Below are 16,499 nucleotides of genomic sequence, written 5' to 3'. Positions count from 1 at the left end.
CTGCACTGATTAGCAGGCGGAAAAAAAAAAATCTTGGCAGTCCGAGCCGCGCGCGGGGTGAGCGAGAGAGACGACGAGAGGGGGTCCTGTTTTTTTTTTTTAAAAACAAATTCTCAGAAGGGAAACATAGCGGGATTAACCGACGCGTTTTTCGCGTCGAAGCTCTGGATTTTACACTCGCGGCAAGCCGCCGAGGAGGATTAATTGAACCCCCGCTCCCTCCCCTCACACGTCTTCTACAGGACCGACCGACGTCGCCGGGGATTTCACATCGGACGTCTCGAGCGCTCGAGCTCCGTCTCCGCGAGCGCACGGGGAGCGCGCGCCAGCCCCCCCGAAGAGGAGCCGCTCGCTCGCTGGCTCGCTGGCGGGCGCGCGCCGGAGTGCATACAGCCCGGAGTGGAGGTAAGACTGGAGACTTTGTATCTGTCGCGTTTTGTCAGCCGCTAACAGCGCGTAACTTCGCGGCAGGCAACCCCCGCGGCCGGCTCTGGCGCTGCGGCGGACGGTCACGCCAGGCAGGTACCGAAATCCCATTCATCTGGCTGGACGCCTGTGAATGCCCACAGCCCGCTTGCATGTCTCCCAGCGCTGAAACATCCCTTGTCCCAGTGTAAAAACACCGCCGCGTCGCCGTTTCTTTACTAACGGTGCTGATGGGATTGTTGAAAGAAATGCTCGTTAAAAATTTTTCTTTGGGAGTTCTTTTTTTTTTTTTGGAATCGCCGTGCTCGGCTGTTTTGTGAAAGCGCAGCCTGCGGTTTTTGTGTTCTCCTTGCTGCTTGTACTACACTATATAGAGGCGAGCCCACTGGCTTCTGCGCTGTCTCGGGGGGTCCTGGGGTTCTGCAGTCTGCAGCTCGAGTAAGTAATTCAGGCGGACTTGACTCGGGGTTGGACGGAAAGTCGCAGCAAGGAATGAATGAAACGGTGTTTTTTTTTAAAAGGCGAGGACGCTAAAATAAAATTCGGCGCCGGGACTTCATGACGCATTCTTAACGCTCCGGTCACCAGTTAACACCATTGCTGGGTTTCAATGGTGAAGAAAATGGAACTGGAGCCCTAGACGTGCACGTTGGTTTAGGGGCATGTAGCTGGTGTCATCATGCCGTCTTTCTCCCTGCGGTTCTGACAAAGAAAAATCTCCCCTGCGACCCTTTTCGCTCACTTGTTGTGTCGAGGGGAAGAGGGGACTCGCGTGTGTGGTGCGAGACCCTGAAGGCGCTCACCTGACAGGTTTTTGGGCGCCAGGCGATCGTGGCGTTGTGTTGACGGAAAGCGGTGTTGTGCTGGGGGGGCCGGGGGGGGTTTGGTTGTGAAAGTGTGTGCGCTGGGTCGCATCTGCATCGGCGTTCAGAGGCAAGAGGGTCCGTCCGTGCCTCGCGCGTTCGATGTGCAAAATAAGTACCGGACACCCCACAGCCTGATTCCTCGGCAGCTGGGGAGAAAAGGCATTCCGACGACACCTCGAAGGGCTCTGGTTTCAGCTGCAGGTCATTTAAACAGGGGTGGGATCGGGCTCCGTCGAGCTGGTAGCTGGGCGGACGCATCAGGCAGATGACGGCGGGGGTAAACACCGTAGGAGCGAATTGCGTTTTATCATGACAGATGGAAGTTTTTGTTTTTTTTTAACCTACGTAGAGGGCTTTTTCTTTTGTCCCCCTTTCTTATAATACATTTCGCGTTGTGGCTGGTCCCTTTGTAGCCTGATCAGTTGTTGTTGATAAGGTGAAATTAGTTTTTTCTCCTCATATATACATATATATGAATACGTTGCATTATGAAATGAGTGATTCCTTTTTCCTGCGCTGTATCACAAACTGGTGAACAGATTTTCTTTAGCTCTGTTGCGCTGCGATCCTTCTCCTCAACAAACAGTTCTCTGCTTGAGCTGTGACAAGTCTCCTCAGAAGTTGTTGTTTTTTTTTTATTGTCGTAGCTGTTGGGCAGTGCCAACATAAGCAGTGCGCACAGTGATTGCGACAGAATCAGTCTGTGCGTGTTGGCTAAAGCGGTGTATCTAATATAGCCGGACAAATCTATGAAATTACATCAAAATGCAAGCAGTTCTACATTACACTACTAGAAAATAACCCTGAACCCCTTAGTTTGTGTAACTGAGTAGCAAAGAGAATATACTTTTTACAGTATATTTAATGCCCACCCCTGCACTGGTAGTTGTGTTGTATACAGGCAAGGCGTGAGTCCTGCTAAGACTCTTGTCTGCTGGATGTTCGCAGCTGACCAGGCTTGGTGCACAAGGGCCTTAAAGACAGCTGCTGGTGCGGAGCTGCTCCGCTGGTACATGGCTCTGTCGTGTGGGAGCTGCAGTCCCTACAGCGCCCTCGCCAACTGCCCAGCGAGTCTCTGCACGTGGGACCTGACAACCTGCCCTGCTTGCAGAATCATTTTCAAAACTGTACCGGCTCGGCAGCCACGGCAGAACGTACAGTCCAGCGTTGAAGCAGTGTTATCCGAGGCCAGACAATGATGTCTCTGTAGCAGAGGGTGGAGCGATGGCTAGGAGCACTGGACTGCAGACAGCGGGATCCGTGGATCTGATCCTGAGGGGGACGCGGCTGTTGGACCTTTCCCTCTGGTCAGACGGGGACTAGAACTGAACACGCTCTGGCTCTTCGTAAGTGAGAAGTTGTTCTCAACTGACACATCTGGTTAAGAAAAGGAATAACATAAATACTGGTAAAGGAAACTGGGGGGGGAACAAGTTGTGTGTGGGTGAAGAAGTCCCTTCTTGAGAAACTAGGAATCGCACGTGTGCCGTGTAATCTGCAGAATTCTGCAGGAGCTGTCGCGGTGTCTGGCAGATGTTACAAGCTTTCAGGGAGACTAATTATAGTGTTTTTTACTAACTGGCCGTGCCGGAGAGTTTCACTGCATGCCTTGTGTGGCGTAGAGTACACACGAGGCAAGTTTAAGGAGCCGCATCTTTGCGTAGCACAAAAGAAGACTGAATTGACGTTGGTGTAATGGGAAGATAATTAAGAATGGGTGAGGGTGATGTGTGGTGCCACATTGGAGGCATTGCATTGTTATTCTCAGACGTGATCTAAACCCTTTGTGAGCTCTCTAACAACAAGTGTTTTCTGTTTCGCAAATTAGCTGATGAAAGCAGCCAGGAGAGCTTGATGTGGTTTTGAATGGTGCACTTTCAAAGCCAGAAGAAAACGCCTTTGTTTTAGGGAAGGATGGTTTGTCTTCTAATCGGCAGTAGGTTTGAAGCCTGCAGGCACCCTTGGCGATGCGGCGTCTGAGGAGAAGAATCGCTCCGCAGTTGGAAGTGCTCCGGCATAAAATATTCATCAGTGCTAAAAATAAAGTAAAGCTTTTGACATCATTCCCCCTTCGCTGTACAAGATTGTTGAGCCATGACAAGGCCGTTTGGAAAGTGCTTTGCAGCATCGGCTTCCTGAACAGGAGGAAGTTGTGGAGAGAGGCAAGAACAGTAATTGTGTTCATGAAGCCACCTCATAATCAGGGCATTGTAAAAATAAGAAGTACTGTAAGTGTAATGGGAATCGCACAATGTCATATGCAGCTACTAGGTGACTTCATTAACCAGGAAAGAGATGCCAGCACAGCTGATGTGCTACCAATGAACACAGAAATTAAAACACTGAAAGTCTGATTCAGTGAAATGTGTGTTAAAACAAGATTGGCCAAGCACAGCTTGTACTGGATCAGTATGTCTAGGGAGGCTGTCAGTGTGCTGCAAATTTTTACACTTATGTAGGAGTGCTGAGGGATGGAAGAGTTTGAGAAAGCAGTGCACTAGATGATGCTCTGGAACATATTTTTCATTAAAACATGTGTTGCCTTGGCTGCATTTGCCAATGTCTGTGAGCGGACTGAAAAGAGGTCGCCAAGATTCGCAGTGTTTGATGAGGTAAGGCAACGGCTCTGTGGTTATTTGTAGTCATAATTACTGTAAGTGATCACGCCGAGAGGTTTGAAATGAACTTCAGTGTCAGAGGAGAGGTGTGTTCCTCACCAACAGCGTCACTTGCCTGCATGTCTGCAGGGGTTACAGTGCCACTGAGAGCCGAGACAGGACCTGGCCATCGTACCCCACCCCACCCTCGGTGGCACTTGACCAATTGGGAGTGCCAGTCACAGTCGGCTAGTGACATGACCTAGTCTCGAACCCATGGTCGTAGAACTCATTCAGAATCAGAATGCCATTACTGGTTGACCCACTCTAGCAGTCCCTGTTTCCATGTCTGTGAAGGACCCTGGAAAGTTGGGAAGCAGTCGTGTTTCTTTCAACTGGAAGTGACCCCTTAGGAAGTCAAAGAGAGCTAACTTAGTGGCTGCGGTCCACTCTCACCAGTGTCCACAGGAACACATGAAAGGTCTCATGGTCAGCTGCTCTGAGTAGTATGTCCTGAAGATACATACGTGATGAATGATTGCTTGGTGAGCACCACTTTTCGAAATGTTTCCTACTCTTGTTTCTTCATGGAATGGTTGGATATATAATTGATGTCGTAGCCTGTTTTGTAGGTACTGTACACCTTGTAGGATAGTCAGTTTTGGGCTTTTTGAATGACCTTATATGAAAAGTCCATTAGCTGTAAAATTTAGCCAAATAGTTTCATTGGAATGGGTCAAAGAGGAAGCAGGAGAATTTGAGTCCTTATTAAATCTATTTTACAAATGGACAGTTTAATAACTCAAGTTTGATGCCTTGTATTTGGAAGTTTGCAAAGACAATTTGGAACTCAGGCGTCAGTCCCGAGTCTCTTGCATGCTTTTGTCATTTTACTTAACATTCTTCTCATGACGAGGGATTGAGGAGATCAGTATCGTATGTAAATTTTGCACAGGGTAAGAATTACAAATTGGATCACACATGAGAACTATTCTATGTAAATATATTTTGGCACAGATTTATGTAAACTTTGCAAACCATAAGTAAATAAGTCATAATATTTATTTAAACACTCTAACATGCACCCAAATGGCTTATTTGTATCTTGGAAACATTATCTGTTTTTCTTCAATGATGTTTATTAAAGCCAGAGAAAGGACTTGTACAGGGGGGAACCATAGCAGACCTTAGTTTGAAGGATCATCTAAATACTTGTACTACAGGAACTATGACTGTCCTGTCAATGCACCTGTCATGTATTTTATTGTCTTTAGGCTTTTGAACACACTTGGTAAGTTTGACATACTCTTGGAAATGCGTGGTGTGTCCTTCACTTCTGCCTGTTCAAAAAATAACAATTAAGAATTATTCTCTTATAACCTCTTATAAACAATAGAAACATTATTTTATATAAATATATTTCTAATCTAAATCTGTTCAATAATTCTGTTGTTCTGATTTTACAGCAGTGTGTTTTTGCTTGTCCTTTTACTTACCAGGATAAAAGCGTGCGACTGGAGTCTAATTTGTCAGCAGTGGTTACAAATCTGCTCTGGTTGTGTGTCATGGTTGGCATTTGGAACTGTTCACTGCTGTGCCATTTCTGGGATGTATAACAAATTATTTCCTCATAGTGTGTGACTGTGTGCCCTTTCAGGTTCTGTATTCAACTAATTTCGTGTTTTATTTGCCCCCTTTTATATCAGAAATGATTTTTTGTTCTTTACATATATCTTTTCCCTTTCCTTCAGTGAAGTTGTCCATTTTTCTCTAAGAAAAGAGAAATATTAACATCTACTTCCATGGTTCTGTTGCTTTAGTACCGAACCCTATATCCCTTAATGCTGCATTCTGATATTTCATTTTTCTGTGGAATGTTTCTGTAATGGGAGCTGGTCCAGGCTCCCGGGAAGCGTAGTTCTGGACCCTGTGCAGACGGTACAATAGAAAGTGGAAAAGGACGACGGGAGGAGATGACGAGGATCAGGGCAGGGTGACAGACAGGGGGGTGTGGTGATGGTGAACTGGGGCTCGTGGGGCGTGAGCAAGGTGCACTAGTGCAAGGAGTCGGGGGGGGGGGGGAATCCGGGGTGAAGTCCAAAAGTCCAAAACTGGGTGATCCAAACGAGACGGGACAAAAACGGGAGTTAAAAACCGGAACGGGGTGGGGTGCAGGGACGGGGAATAAAAACGGAACGACGAGGCCAGGACTCAGCTGGGTCAGGACGCTGATAGGAGGCCTGTGGCCTCGAGCTGCGGACGCAGGGCGACTTCATGGTAGGCGGGCCTCCGGGCGTCCGTCTTCCAATGCAGAGCCCGGAGTAGTGAGAGCGCCCGGCTTAAATAAGGAGGGGCAGGATTGGGGGCAGGAGCACGTAGTTAGCAAAATGTGAAAGAGCCGGCGCACCCTAAGGGGGGAGGGGTTACGATTGTGACAGTTTGCTCTTTTGAGGGGTGCCTGACTGAGCCCTGGTAACGTGGCAGTAGGCTCGCAGAATACGCAGCTCTGATTTTGTTTATGTGCATGAACACTCTGATTTTGAGTATTCACACTCCCTGAGGTAGGCCTGATGGAGCTTGGTGTCACTGCACTGTCACAGGGAAGCTGATGCATCCAAATAAGCCAGTGTGCCTGGTGAAAACTTAAATTGGACTGTAGACCTCTGTCCAATCTCTCAATTTGGCTAATGTAGGCTAATGTTTTCATCCAAAATGACTTACATCTGTACCTGTTTATGTAGCTGGGCATTTTACCAAAGCAAATCTGAGTGAAGTACTTTGCTGAAGGGTACAATAGCAGTGCTGCACCTGGATTCACAACTACAACCTTCCAGTTGTGAACCCAGAACCCTAAACACTATTCCATACTCAGTCCACTGTGGTTTGGACTTCTTTTGAACTGTGGACTTTCCTAAAAGCATTGTTGATTGCGCTACTGCTAGTCTTCTTTACTGATATAGCGTTTCTTGTGATTATGCAGTACTTGATTTGAACATTTCAGCCAATTTTTTTTTTTAAAAGGATTGCTTTAGGTAGTTTAACATGTTTGCAAGTATTAAGTGATCTAGGGCAGCGATACCCAACCTTGGAATTAGAGGAATACTGTCTCCTCTGTTTTTTGGGTGTGCCAAATTCTTAATTGCAGGCACCCCGATTTCAGTTTTCTGTTTGGGACAAACTGTATCTGTTTTGCTTTCAGCTTTCTCATTTGCTTTCAGCTCTTAAAAGATCATTCGGGATTTGAAATCGACAGCAACTCAGTACCAATCTATGAGTTTCTGATCTGCCTTCATTCACGTGTTCCGCCAGAAATTTGGCCGATTGGACGACTACAGAAGGACAAATCACTCATTGAGGGAGTGTTTGATACTGTTTGATTCCTATCAAATTCCGAATACAAGAAATTGTGTATGGCCGATAAAGTCATCTTATCTATGTCTGTTCATCAGTTGATCAAACTCTAAGAGCTGTTCAGTCATAAATACTGGCTAGCAAATGGAGTCGGCACAAAGTTCTGTGTGCTGAAGTTGTTGGAAACCGTACCCTTGAAGAAAGCTATTTTTGACACTCAAGACTGCCCAACGAAACCAGTTAAATAAAAGACTAAACAAGCAAGCCTATCAATTAAGTCATCAGTTAGCACTTGCGATTTAGAGCTTAGCTGGAATGCAAACCAGCAGACACAGTTTTCCTGCAGGACCAGGTTTAGATCCACTGCTCCAGACTCACTTAAAGCATAAAACTTGAGAAGACAAGGCCTGTTATCCTTTGAATTTGAATTGAATTGAAATGAATTCAATTGAATAAATCGCTGGGTTGGGATCACCTAAGGCAACACTTGAAATAAGGTCCAATAATAAACATCAACTAATGCTGTAGTTGATAGATCGTGACTATGTAGTATAAATACGCTCAATAGATTAGTGACAAATCCGTATAAACTTGTAGCATTATAGAGAAAAGTGAGTGTATGCAAAATGTGATGTGAAATTTCTTTACTCCTTTAAAATTGGAGATGTGCTGTGACAGTGTTGTCAGACACCAAAAGCTCAAGATCTGAAACTTCCCATTAAACTGGGATGGACTTTTTCATTTTGCTTTCTTTGTTTTAAGAGGAATTGGTAAAGTATTCTAGGAGAACCTGGCTTTTAAGAACTAAGGAATAACACAACACCTATGTGGAAGGTTTTGTCATAACTTGCAAGAAAAAGACTGGACACATGAATTCCACGATAATCATACAGGAAACTCTCCGACTCGTATGTGAGCTAGTTCATGCAGTTTATAAAATCCTACAGTTCTGTTGTGTTTTGAGGTTGGTGTTTCAGTTGATATTTTAGAAGAGAGACTCCACAAGTACTGAAACACATTTTAAAGAATCAACTTCTGCAAATTGCTTTTCAAGGCTGTTTAAGCCTTTAATGCTTTTCTGTTCAGGTCTGTGCAAAGTGAACTTAATAAACACGGGAGGCAGAGCTTTTGCGACTTGTCTGCCGTCAGTTGTAATTCTAGTGCTCTGCCGCTTAAAGAGCTGCAGGTGAGAATTTGTATTTGGGTTCTTGTTTTCCTGTGACGATGCAATTCTGGCATAGAATAACATATCTCTTAACACAGGGGGAATGAAAACATCCAGTCTGACCACCATCTGTTACTCTCATCTCCACCATGGCAATTGGAGTGGCATTAGCAGGTGCTAGCACTTCCTCCATCATCACTCCCTCATCAGAGCGCCAGCACCAGGACTGGCTAGCAGAGCAGGCTTGCAGTGCAGGCTGCTCACATTCTCCGGCTGCGTGTAGAGAAGACAGGGGGGTTTGTTCCCTGCCCGTCCCCTAATCAGCAATAGAAAAGGCAGAAATCCATTAAATTGACCAACTATAAGCTGCAGTACAATACAGCAAAACAGCTTAGGTTTGCTGCTGGAAATCAGGAAAGAGGAAATCACGAATTGGGAGAGTTCGACAATGTCCTACAGCGACAGGCTAAAGGAACAGAATCTCTAGTTTTTAACAGAGAGGATTATGTGGGGACCTAACTGAAATGTTCGGAATCCTAAAAAGCATTGGAAAAAGTCAGCCCAACAGTGTAACACAGACCTAGATGGGCCTAACGACATCCTCTCCCTTGGAAGAACAACAATGTTATGTCCTAGGCCTTCTGTCACTACAGTTTGCTTAAAATTGTTAATATGGGGGACATTTGTCTCCACTGGGGTGTGAGTGCATTGCTTTTGTGACATTGACTGGAGTTCTTATAGAAATAAAAATAATTCTTTGTACCGTCATCTGACAGTTCAATGTACAGCGTCCTCTCTGGGCCCTCAGCCCAAGACAGCCCTGTTGTTTACTAGAGCGTTCATTGTGCAGGTAACCCAAAAACAACAGAATACAGCTGCCGCTCAAGCTCAGTTACGAGCACCCATGGGTTTGACACAGTAATCGGAATGGAACCGAGCCCTGAAGCCGAGAGCCGTGGCGAGCAGACATTGCCATGCTGCCTGCTGCAGCGAGTGTGTGAAGAAAACCGTTGGAAAATTGAAAGTTGATGAGAATAAATTCACTCTGAAGGACAGTGTACAGTATGTTGCAAATCAAATATACTTCATACTTTTATATGAAACAGGAAGAAATATCATTTCATATTTCTTTTCTTAAATATACTCAACCAAGTTATTTTAAAAAAACCATCTCAAGAAAACCTCCTGACTGTTTTGGGGGGGTCTCTCTGCTGGGCTGGATTCCTGGAGGCTTCTGCAGTGGCTCAGGGGGACAGCTGGGGTGGTGCGACACCAAGACTTGCTGTAAATAGCAGGACGCAACAATGCGACTGCTAGTTAAAAGTAGGAGAGGTTCCTCAGTGTTTTACGATTGTACATTTTTTTAAAATAAACAGAAATGACAGTGATTGATGGGAGTGAATAAGACACTTCTTCATTTGCAATATTTATTCATCTATTTACCAGTTAAGCACTGTTATGCTCTTTTTGTTGCTTATTGAGTCTTCCTACTTTTTGAACATTTGGAGCTAGTGTTGTGTCTAGGTCAAGGGTTGAAGTCAGTCTCAAAGTTACATTCTTATCTGGGGCTTAGTGCCTTTCATATATATTATATATATATATTATTTGCAAGCTATAATTGCTTTTCCCCAATTGACAAATACTTGTTATTCGTTATGTTTGAGTGTTTTGACATTTCAAGCCCTGGTGTTAAATCTGCCCTCATTCTCGGGCCGCAGATGCGCTGTAGTTAGCAGCATTCCTCCTGGGTTATGAAGTCTATGTGAATTATTTCTTTTCTAGGATTTGTTTTGAGTTGGGGAGGGTCAGGCTGAAAGTGGATAGCCAACTAAACAAGGAAGGAAAGGTCCTTGCTTGTTTTTGAACCGTGCCTCTTTATTGACATGTTTTCTTGGGTTCATGTATTCATCCTCAGCACTCTTCTGAGTAGTAGGAATTGTTTCAGTAGTTTACGTCCATGATACAAATGTAGCACTTGTGGTATGCAAGATGTTTAAAGTAGAGAGCAGTATATCACAAGGCTGACTCAGTAATTTTTAAGTTTTGGTTGTGATTCTGCTGATGTTTCTCAGGGCAAATATGGTAATTTGCTGCAGTTTATTTTTTTTTGTGGTGGGAATGAGAGACAGTCTCTACCTAATGTTCAATATAGCCTGCACTACCCCTGATATTAAAGTAATTGTTTCAAACCCCTATTCCCTAGAAAAATACAGGGTCACTAGAGAAAGACAATGGGCCATTGGAGAACATTTGCATGGCTGGACAATATTTAACAGCCACCTCAAAAAAGTGTCTATAAATAAGATGAACTTTCTAAAGTGAGACACAAAAAGAGAAAGTGCAGTGTACATTTTTTTCCACAGCTTATCAATAGATTTGGTATTGCAAAAACGAAACCAGCTCAACATTCTTTACCATGTCCTCATGTGAAAACAGCGTAATGCTTTTTTTCCCTCACAGTTTCTCAGTGAAATTGATAAAGTAGAAACAAGGACCAAACATAGCATGAAATACATTTAATACAGTCTCTTTCCTTTCTCAGTGAAAAAATTAATATTTTTAAAAAACTTGAGTTTTTAAACGCAGCCTACTCCCATTACGTCAGTAACTGCTTCTGGTTTGAGGGATCAGCTCTTCGTGTCCCATGCCCTAGAGGGTGTGGAAGTATGAGGCTCAATGAAAAGTGGTGGAAGGAGGAGAGAAGTGTGCTTTTATTCCATTCCAAACCTTATTCCATCTAAGGTCCATTTTAAGTCTAAACGTCAACCCACCTGACAATCACAAATCAGAGAAACCAGGACTTGGTGGCAGATCTTTATTTTCCTAAGGAAATGGGCCTTCAAGTTCTCGGCTTGTAATTTGTGATTGTTGGTGTGTGAAAGTTTTGATTTAGTCTGGGTTTATATTTGTTTTAGGGTTAGAGAATGTACTGAGATATGTAGTAACCTTTTCGTGGAAGACATAAAATGATTCATCCACACTATTAGGCACTCAGAAATATCCCTATTACTCAGTTCATTAAAAGAAAAAACTACATACAGCAGGTCTTACTTCTGCTGAACCCACTGAATTTCAAAATGAATTTTCTAGCAGTTTGGGGAGATTTTTGTTTCTTCTTAAATGCATCACATTAATGGTGGAGGTTAGTCTGTTTCCATCTTAATGGTGCCTTTCTTAAATGGTTGTTTAGGACTATTAGCAGTGGTTAGTGTGGCTGCCCGACAGCTGCAGGGTCCTGGGTTCGATTCCTGATTGGGTCACCCCGTGACTTGTGTGGAGATCTCGGGCTGTCCCTGTGTGTGTTCTCCAGGTGCTCACTTTCCCCGCACAGCCAAAGACAACTGGCGTCTCGAAAAGGTCCACTGTGATGGACTGGCGTCCCATGAAGAGCATAGACTCGCTCTGAACTCCCTAAGATGCAAGAGAAGGCTTGGGATTAAGTGGTTTTCTGATAATGGACTGAAGGGCTTTTCCTGCTAATGTTTATCATTTGTTCCTGATCAGTTTGTGGGACAAGGAATAAAAAATATTGAGTTGATGAACATTGGATGGACAGACAACAGTCATAAGCAGCCTTACTCATTACCTCCACACACAGATGATGGATCTAAGTTTATCTTAAAAATGTAAAGGAATCATTTAGAAATAGAACCAGCATGCAGCAAAAATGTCAATAACAGAAGTATTACAGTTAAAATACTGGGCTTGGGTTCATACTTTTAAACAACACGTTGTACAGTTTTTCAGCAAGGCTGTCTCTATTTTGTTAACTGTTTTCAAGGTGGTTGTTTGGAATGTGTGTTTGACAGATTGTGCATCTGCTGTAGGTCCGTAGAGCTCGTTCCTGAAGTGAAATGTTCAATAGTAAACAAATCAGCATGACAATAAAACGCACAAATCTTAAAATTTCCTTAAACTTCGGGAAAAAAATTGCTTGAGCATATTTTAACCCCCTAAAATTATGCAGGGTAGGTAACCTAACTGTCGACGCAACGTGGACACAAAGTCATGCCAAGACGCTAAATGCCGAAGCCCGATTTCTGAGAGGGGAAGCGTTTGTACATTTGAACACGGAATAAAATATGGGTCTTCTTTTCATTTGCTAAAACCATTAGACTTTCACACTGCTAATCCTCAACACATGCTCGTGCCTGGTGCTTTTCTCCAGTGCCACATGGCTTTGTTCCTAGTCTTTGCTAAGAGAGCAGTCCAGACACCCGCCCCCACGCCCCTTTTAAAAGACAGCTGTAGCTGTGGCTGCAGCAGTCTGTAGATGGATGCCTGAGAAGGCTGATGGTTAACCCTAAGGCCCGAGCTGCTGTCCTGGAACAATGCTGCCCAGTTGCTAGGGTGTGGTGCTGCTGCTTCTAACCCTTCTGGTGATGTCTGAGTGTCTCGCTGTCCAGAGTCTAATTACAGAGGCGCCCTGTGATTGCGGGGGGAAAGATGGGCTGCAGTATGTGCCTTCAAGACCGTGTCCTTTAACTGCAGTAACACTCATCTTTTCTTCATGTTCAGTGTGCTAAAATAAGGCTGAGACTTTTTTTCTACTTAGAACCACTGCGGGTGATACGTAAGGGGCGACTTTTTCACTGTATTTCGCACCGAGAAAGTTTCAACAAATTTTAAAATTATAACCCTGGAGTGGTTACTTCTGAGCAAAGACATTTAAAGTCCATTTTTTTTTAAATAGAACCTTTGTTCCTGAATATGTCATTAGTCAACTGCCACACAAGATATTTCGTCTGTCATATTCTTTGTGATAGAAGCTTTATGACGAGATTGTTTGGCTATTTAAAAATAATCATTTGTGCTGTAACATGTTGCATCTCTTAATTGTGTGATTTCATTTGAATCAGCGGGTTGCTTGAGCATTCTGTCAAATTACATCTATTCTAGTAATTAGAGAATCCTGAAACAGAAACAAGGGCTGTAAAAGGCATTAGGTTCATTAACATCTTTCTTAATTTGAAGCAAAAACATAGGCAAGCTAATTCGTTCTTGCTTGATAAACAGTTTTAACCAGCTGTGTCAGTTTTTTTCTTTTTTCAGGAATTCAGTTGCTTTACAAGCAAACAGGTCTGTTACCCCTAATGCTTTAACCTTGCTAAAGGTAAATTATTAGATGACATAAAGAAATGAACTTTGTTAAATGGTGATGGATTTCAGTTTCCAGAAAGATCTAGATATTTAAGTTCCTATATTTTCTTTCCCATCTGAGTTCAAGAATATTTAATTGATTCTATTTATTTTTCATGAAAGCACAATCCGACATATATGACTGGAAAATACATTTATAAAGATATTCCTTTGTGCTACGTTAACAGACATTAACACAAGATATGACCAATATTAAGAAGTATCATAGAATTGTTAAAATAGTTTTATTATTAGATTATTTTGTCTTTTCTCAATGTGATTTGCCGTTTTTTGCAAAATGGAAAAGCACTGTGAATTATAAATGCAGTATATAACTGTGTGTAAGGACCAACTGTTTCCAAGTATAAATCTTCCCTTGCAGATTTAGAACTTTGCCTTTAAGCAAGCATTAAACGACGTAAATCTGAGTGTTGCAAAACGTGCTGTCTTACGACAGGTTAAATGAAGTCCGTTTCTGTCTTCCTGCAGTGAAATGTATAATTACACTAGAATTATATTTTCCCTTCAAAACAAGCACTATGAATTTTTGCCCTGTGTTTAGAATAGCCTCCAGGAGTCCTACTTTGTTGCGTTTGTGGAAATCTGGGGCGCTTGACTATAAATACATGACCCAGAGACAGAATGAATGCTGTGGACCTACCTGATGTGTACTCCACCTCTGGAATTCATTTCTGGTGTTATAGTGACTTTAAGCCACCGTAAGGACTGACATCTTGCTAGCCACCAATCTGTGTGTCCACGGTTGCCTTAAGTCTTCATGTTCGTCTTGCTAAATTGGGTACTGACAGTGGAATAAGGTACGGCTTAATGAAATCTGCTGTTCAGAGAAGCAGGTGCTTTTGCCTTGTATTATGGCAGTGTGAGTCCTGATTTAAAATCTTAATAAAAGTTCTTGCTTTTATTGAATCGGCGCTTTGAAGATTTTGAATCAGTGTCATGTCCCGCTTCACACCACACGGTGTCGCGGGAAGCCGGAGCCTACCCAGCAAGCAACGAGCGCAAGGCAGGTTCACCCTGGACAGGACGCCTGTCCATCGCAGGGCCAGTGCAGGCCAATCACACATGGGGACAATGTGTAAAGGTGGAGGGGGGGAATTAGGCCCGGACACCGGGATAACTCCCCACTCTTCTCGAGAAGATGCCCGGGGATCTTTAATGACCCCTGAGAGTCAGGATCTCTGTTTAATGTCTCACACGAAAGACGGCCCCCACTACAGTATAGTGTCCCCACCACTATACCGGGGCATTAGGACCCACACAGACCGCAGGGTGGGCGCCCCCAGCTGGTCCCACTAGCACCACTTCCAGCAGCAAGCATAGCTTCCCAGGAGCCTCCCATCCAGGTACTGACCAGGCTCACAGCTGCTGAGCTTCAGTGGGCTGCCAGTTGTGAGCTGCAGGGTGATATGGCTGCTGGCCCATTTTGAATCATATCTTCTTCAAAAGGTTTGTGTGTGATTTTTATGTGATTAATAAGTTTCGCACTTCTGTATGTACAGGCCAGATCCTGTGTATCTCCCCTGCCAGGATGGTCATGAAATATCTCTTCTGTGTTGTCTGTTTCTTTTCCTGCAGTTTTTCCTTTGTTTAGTTTTAGGGCCCTTCTTCTGACAAAGTCAGGGCTCATTTTATTTGTGTCCTACCAGCTTTAGATTACAAATAAGATATCGGATCTCCAAGGCAGTGTGTTTCTTGGTAGGTCTCACCAATAACAAATGTAAGCCGTTTGCAGTTAATAGGAGATGTATTTGAAACTATAAATAATGTGTTTTTGCTTAGCAGGACTGCACATCTGAAGGCAAGTATTGACTTAAATTGCATTCTTAAACGAAGGACTTAAAATGATGTTCATAGTTTTGTTGCAGTCACTTGGTATAAGTATGCCTTTAAATAGTAGCTTGTAATTTGTTTTTTTTTTCCATTTGGGTAATATATGTAGCAGATGTGCTTATATTTCATCCTTGTTGTGGAAAGGACCTCAAGGCAGCTCGTGTACAGTATTTTCTGTTGCCACTGGAATCATGCACGTTGGGTGGAGTCAACAATTCTGTGTCCCAGATTCAGTGTGTATGAGGTTAAAGTAACAATGCAGGTCATAATGTGCAGAATGTAAAGGTTCCATTTTCATCTCCATTTCAAGTTGGTTTTGGAGGTTCCTAATTTAAAAAAAACACTCAGAATGACTTGGCACAATGATTTGTTTATACATTAGGACGCCATGAAAACATAAATTCACTTTTAACGACACAATTTGAGTAAATTGTTCATTGCTCATTGTACAGCTTGCATGGACTTCATTCAGACAAAAATGTCTAATGGACTTTGTACAAAACAATATGAGAACAAGTTGTAAAACTAGGTAGCTCCAACAACACTCGCACTGTTGACTGGGCAGGTAATGAGACGCATAACTTTTCTGATCCACCATTTCTTTCTTTATCTGTTGTTCAGTGCACACCATGACATTTACTTTGGCTGTTTTGAAGAAGGTGATATTTAATTCTAATGGTACAGTCTGGGATTTCTAAGAATGTCCTGTTTCCTAGGTGTCCCCTGTGTGTTGACACCACTGTAGCATGTTAGAAGCGGTGGTTATAGACCCGACCTGGACTGCGGTTGCTACGATGTTAACCATGCCATTGTCAGGGAGGTGTTATTCACTGTTCTGGTAAAGCAAGGAGGATGGCATTCCTGTGAAGCAGTTTTTTGCACTTGGAAGGCGCCTGTCTGAGAGTGTAAACATTACAGCAGTTTGTGTAGCATTTCTCCATCTAAAACGTAGGCTCTCGGGCATGGTCGTACTTTAAAGTATTTTAATGCCTTCATGCTGAAATCTGACCCCAGTTCTATACCGCTTTTTCTGTTTCTTGGGATTTTTCTTTCATCTGACTAAAAGAAAATACAGTCGGAAAGTTTTTTGTCTCTTACTGTCCA

The 16,499-nt window shown here is 43.4% G+C and overlaps 1 protein-coding gene across 12 annotated transcripts in view; it reads left to right on the top strand.

Moving 5' to 3' along the window:
* The first annotated feature begins 43 nt into the window (after nucleotides 1-43).
* LOC148659459 (unconventional myosin-IXAa-like) overlaps nucleotides 44-16,499 on the top strand; it is a 177,716-nt gene continuing 161,260 nt past the window's right edge. For 10 of the 12 annotated variants that reach the window (XM_088641710.1, XM_088641707.1, XM_088641713.1 and 7 more), the window contains exon 1: nucleotides 44-405. The gene's annotated coding sequence lies outside the window, so the exon portion shown is untranslated. Of the gene's footprint in view, nucleotides 523-2,506; nucleotides 2,639-16,499 lie in introns of those variants that run through there. The other 2 variants (XM_088641704.1, XM_088641705.1) reach the window with 2 other exon arrangements.

This window comes from Lepisosteus platostomus, chromosome 7 (assembly GCF_059453375.1).
Source record: "Lepisosteus platostomus isolate fLepPlt1 chromosome 7, fLepPlt1.hap1, whole genome shotgun sequence".
Classification (NCBI taxonomy): Eukaryota; Metazoa; Chordata; class Actinopteri; order Semionotiformes; family Lepisosteidae; genus Lepisosteus; species Lepisosteus platostomus.
This window is presented reverse-complemented; position numbering and strand designations above follow the sequence as displayed.